This window comes from Rana temporaria, chromosome 12 (assembly GCF_905171775.1).
Source record: "Rana temporaria chromosome 12, aRanTem1.1, whole genome shotgun sequence".
In the NCBI taxonomy this organism is placed as follows: Eukaryota; Metazoa; Chordata; class Amphibia; order Anura; family Ranidae; genus Rana; species Rana temporaria.
The window spans coordinates 143,266,853-143,272,860 of NC_053500.1; positions in this window are offsets into that span (position 1 = coordinate 143,266,853).

Here is a 6,008-nt window from a genome sequence, read left to right on the forward strand (position 1 = left end):
GAGGTGAAGGTGTTATAGCGGCAAAGGGCGGGACCAACTCAATATTGAACCCTACGGACTAAGACTGGGATGCCATTAAAGTTCATGTGTGTGTAAAGGCCGGTGTCCCAATACTTTTGGTAATATAGTGTATTCCGGAATGTTTTGCTTTAGTTTTGTTCTCACAGGTGTCTTCTGTAATTCGGCCACTAGATGGCAGCAAGGATTGAAAATAAAAATGTCTCGAATATTGCATTGTCAATTTAAAAATGAAATAAAAAATTATTCTAAATGTTGAAGTTTATATGTCCAAATGTAGTTGGTGGCCTGTCCTTGCCTACAGTTTGAACCCATTAGGGGTAGACTGGTATAGGTTATAAAGTATTTTATACTTACGCAAAACCTTTTTAAATCAATGTAACCACGTTAGATACATATGACTAAAGTAAATGACAATTTGTATTGTTAATTAATAACTTCCAATAAAAATGTATTGTTAAAAAAAGAAGAAGAAAAATTATATATATATATATAAAACATTTTACACGTGACCTTTTGTAAGAAAATGATATCTATATCATTATATATATATATATATATATATATATATATATATATATATATATATATATATATGTATATATATATATATATATATATATATATATATATACATATATTTATATATATATATATATATATATATATATATTATTATTTTTTTACTTTTTTTTTTTTTTTTTACAAAAGGATAGGATAATAACCCATCAGGTTACCGGCAGGTTTTTATATTTTTGTATATATATATATATATATATATATATATATATATATATATATATATATATATATATATATATATATAATATTATATAAAATTATATATATTATATAAAATATTATATATATATAAAATATTACACAGAAAAAACCTTTTGTAAAAAAAAAATTATATACATGTTTTTTTTACAAATGGACAGGATAATAACCCAGACATCATACACCAACACCACATTACACTACAGACACTCTGAACAGTGGCGTATCTAGGATATGCTAGCCATGGCAAGTGCCATGGGGGCCATGGGGAGGGGGGGGGTGGCAAAAAGCCACCCACTGCATGAAAAAAAAAACACTTGTCCTCCCGTGGCCACCTCGCGCATAAATGTAGCTCCTGGCACCGCGCCCGCCCTGCTGAAGCGCAGAGCCGGCACAGCAATTGGTAATATTTCTCCGTCTGCCTGGGGAGGGGAGTGACAGGTGCACCCAAGATGGCCGATGACTGTTCAGACCGGATCCACATAGGGTAGTGGCTGTGTTTGATGGGCACAGTGGCTGCAATTGATGATTTATTTTTTTCAGTTTGTTTGCACCCTCCCCAAAAAATATTCAGCACCAGCCGCCAGTGGTCCCCAGTGTCCCTCTCTGTCTCCGCTGTGTCTCTGGTTATCTGAAAGATGGGTTTCAAATGTTTTGACAGGGGCGCAGTTTCAGTGCTTGCCATAGGTGCCATTTTCACTAGATACGCCTCTGACTCTGACATTAGGAGAGTCTCCTCTGTTTTAAGGTATGAGGGGGGGGGGGGTACAGAGGTAAAGAAGATGATGGTAAAAAGGAAGGTGGGGATGAGGCTAAAGGGTGATTATCGATAGACAGAGGGAATGATGGAGGCTGCTAGAGGATGAGGATGATAATGGAGAGAGGGATGAAGATGGATCATGTGGTGATAATAGAAAGATGGTTTAGGAAAGAGCAGAAGGATAAGGATTATGTCTGGGTTACAAAGCACAGAGAAATTAGGATGATTCTTGTAACGGAATGGTCCGTGGGACCCAGAGGCTCTTGAAGGGTGTGGGGTACTCCTGTTTCAGCTTCACCAATGACTCCTATGTCTAGGGTCATCCTATGTCCACTAGGGGCATAGGATGACTGAGAACTGATATCTCGGATTACATGAGATGGGACAGTAATGATAATCCACAATATATTCAGAATATCTTGAACCATTACTGGTTGTTGATTCTGAACTCAACAGGTTAATTGAAAGATGTTAATTGAAAGATGTCATCACCTCCAGCTACCTGGCTGTAGTGTACGATAAAAGCTTGCTGTGATTGCATTCTATTGTCTATTGTGCTAATTAAGTCTGCTACTGTGGTGATGTGGATTGGAGCTTGGTAGACAATCTGGCTTCTAAAGACCTTTTTTATTGTGTGATGCTAATGGACACTGTATTGTGTGAAAGTTCTATTGATGATAAATGTGGAGTGTGAATTAGCACAATCTAAAAGGTCAGATGTCTGACTTATGTTTACTAATGGAATGTGTATTGTATTGAGGTAAAAAGAGCCGGATTCTTGATGTCTGACTTGTCACCTGTAGTTAATTAGCTCATGTGGATTGTGTCAGACCCGGTGCCAGAAAGTCTACCCAAGATAATGTGTATTGGAGGCTCGTTAGTACCCATTGTATGATGTTGTGGAGTGTGTCATTGTCCCTTTAATTACTGCAGCATGCTTTTTGGTGTATATAAGAAGCCTGAGTTTACCATTAAAGATCTATCCGTTTGGAACCAGAGAACAGGGCTGTGTATCTCGTTTTTCTGGGGGAAATCCATATGGATCGTGTTTGCCGGATTGTGGAGTGTCGATAGGCTGTTGTGGGTTGGTGGAATGGAATATCGTATAGCATTAACCCCTGACTGTTACAATTCTGAAAAGGGATGGTGATTATAGAGAGGGATGCGGAAGATGAGGATAAATGTGTAATAAGAATCCAGAGATGAGGACGATTAGGTTACAATGTGAAGAAGGATAATGATTATGGAGAGTGGGAGGGGATGGCTGAGACTGGTTCTGGAGAGGGATGAGGATGATGGAGTACACTTTTAATTTTCATAAATTAAAAGAGAAGATGTTTTTTCCACTAATTATACTTACCTAGGTGGATGCTGCATCTGTCCCCTGCTGGCTTTAAGACTGAGAACCGATCGATCAAACACTGTTGATCGCTCAGTTCTCAGAGCTCTGTGAGCAGAGAGCCGGTGACTGTTAGTCACCGTCTCTCTTCTCTCCCCTCCAGCGCTCACTGGAGTGCTGAGCTGTATAGTGGGTGGGATCGGCTTGCTCAGGTGACAGTCCAGGCTCCTGTATAGATCCCGACAATATTTTGCGACTAGCTGGGATATCAGCCCACAGCCACCTTTTTGCTGAAAATGGGTCACAGGAGTGCAGAACTAACTGAACGTCTCACTGGTATGGCAGATTCAGTGGAATGACCAGTGGGCAGGCTATGTGAAATGTTGGTGGTCATGCCGGGGGGGGGGGGGGGGGTGGTGGTTGGGGTCCAGGCCTAAAGCTGTGTAAGGGGCCCCAAACTTTCTGATGGCTGCCCTGGGTAAGTATACACACGCTCGGGTTTCTCGGCAGGAAAACACTGCCGAGAATCTCACGACGAGGAAATAGAGTTGTGATCTGTTGAGTAGGCCCAGTAAGCAGACTGGGTCTACGGTTTCAAGGTGATCCTGTGCTGTCCGTCCTGGAGGGAGGAAGCCGCTTGATGAAGGACCTATCCTGGAGAGGACCGAGCACAAGGCTGGTATCTCGGGAGAGGCCTGGAAACTTCATCGAAGGATGCACCATGTACTGAGAGGCTTGATGGTGATCGCCTGTCAGACTTGAATTCTACAGAAATCAATCTGGAGAGATCCGGGTGCTGAATCCTGTGCTAGGGGATTCTGGACGAAAGTGTCTTCACTCAAAGGAAGGTCTGTGGCAGAGACTGTACTTTGTTCCGTGCGCCACACCGGTTGCTATGCCAGTGAGAGGGACCTATCTGGCTAGAGTGGCGACGAAAGCTGTGTTGCTGGAAGCAGGAGTGTTTCTGTCTCTCAGTCCCCCCCTCTGTCTCTCAGTCCCCATGTCTCTCAGCCCCCCCTCTTTCAGCCCCCTCCTCTGTCTCTCAGCCCCCCTCTATCTCTCAGACCCCCCTCTGTCTCTCAGTCCCCTCCTCTGTCTCTCAGTCCCCTCCCCTGTCTCTCAGCCCCCTTCTCTGTCTCTCAGCCCCCCTCTATCTCTCAGACCCCCCTCTGTCTCTCAGCCCCCCACTGTCTCTCAGTCCCCTCCTCTGTCTCTCAGTCCCCTCCCCTGTCTCTCAGTCCCCTCCTCTGTATCTCAGACCCCCCTCTGTCTCTCAGTCCCCCCTCTGTCTCTCAGCCCCCCCCCCTTTCAGACCCCCCTCTGTCTCTCAGTCCCCTCTCTGTCTCTCAGCCCCCCCCTTTCAGCCCCCTCCTCTGTCTCTCAGACCCCTCCTATGTCTCTCAGCCCCCCACTGTCTCTCAGCCCCCTCCTCTGTCTCTCAGTTCCCTCCTCTGTCTCTCAGCCCCCTCCTTTGTCTCTCAGACCCCCCCTCTGTCTCTCAGTCCCCCCTCTGTCTCTCAGCCCCCCCCCTTCAGCCCCCTCCTCTGTCTCTCAGACCCCTCCTCTGTCTCTCAGACCCCCCTCTGTCTCTCAGCCCCCTCCTCTGTTTCTCAGTCCCCTCCTCTGTCTCTCAGCCCCCTCCTCTGTCTCTCAGACCCCCCTCTGTCTCTCAGCCCCCTCCTCTGTTTCTCAGTCCCCTCCTCTGTCTCTCAGCCCCCTCCTCTGTCTCTCAGACCCCTCTCTGTCTCTCAGACCCCTCTTCAGTCTTTCAGACCCCTCCTCTGTCTCTCAGCCTCCTCCTCTGTTATACACTCACCCCTCTCTCACCCACCCCCTCTCACCCCCTTTCCCTCAAATCTCTCTCTCATTCCCCTCTCCCTCACCCTCTCATGATATACAATAATGGATGTAGGGGCCTTTTGGTGGGCGTGATTTTTGGGGGGCAGCATTTTATTGAATTAAAGTGGGCCGGTCTGGATGAAGTCCAGGGCCCAAATTTTTGTCCCAGTCCAGCCCTGGATAGAGGTAACATGCTGCCCGAAAATATCCAGCAGCCCCTTCGGGGGTAGTGCTACATTACCCTAGTCCAAGTTTTGATGAGCCGTTTGCTCTTGTTGTTCCCTACAGTTTTATTGATGTACATTCTCTTAGGTACAGTGTGTTTTCTGTTTTCTGTATATTGTTTGCCGCTATAATTCATGTATTCAGTTGAGTACAATGTCCTCTCGGATCTGCGTATCTTGTATTCTCAGAATCTCGTATTGTCGGAATTTGGTGACAACTGATGCCGCTCTTGTCCGCATTGCTACTTCCATGTTAGAATTTATGATATGTCAATGTCCTTTTCTTTGCACTCGGTATTTACAATAAAACCCAGTGTGAAAAAAATAAATACAAATCGGAAAAGAATCAGAGACAATAGATCAGAAGAGGTCGGCCTGTGGGAATTCTTCAAGGGAGGTCAGCGCTAACAGCGAATAATGTGGCACTGACAAAGCCTCCGGAATGCGTGAAATCGACACATTTTTAGAAGCGTGTGACACTGACAAAGCCTCATGAGTGGGTGACATTGGCAAAGTCTCAGGAGCGTGTGACGTTGGCAAAGCCTTTAGGAGTGCGCAACATTGGCAAAGTCTCAGGAATGTGTGACCAGTGGTGGCTGGAGCTAAAAATAAAATTAATTTGGGGGGGGGGGGGCGCAAACAAACTGAAATACTGAAAAAAAATATCAATTGCAGCCTCACTGTGCCCATCAAATGCAGCCTCACTGTGCCCATCAAATGCAGCCACTGTGTCTATCAAATGCAGCCACTGTGCCCATCAAATGCAGCCACTGTGCCCATCAAATGCAGCCACTGTGCCCATCAATTGAAGCCACTGTGCCCATCAAATGCAGACACACGGGGGCAGATCCACAGAGAGAGTAAGCCGGCGTATCTACTGATACGCCGGCGTAATTTCAAATTTCTCGCGTCGTATCGTTGTTTTGAATCCTCAAAACAAGATACGACGGCATCTGGGTTAGATCCGACAGGAGTACGTCTTCGTACGCCTTCGGATCTAAGATGCAATTCTTCGGCGTCCGCTGGGTGGCGTCCCTGTCGTTTTCCG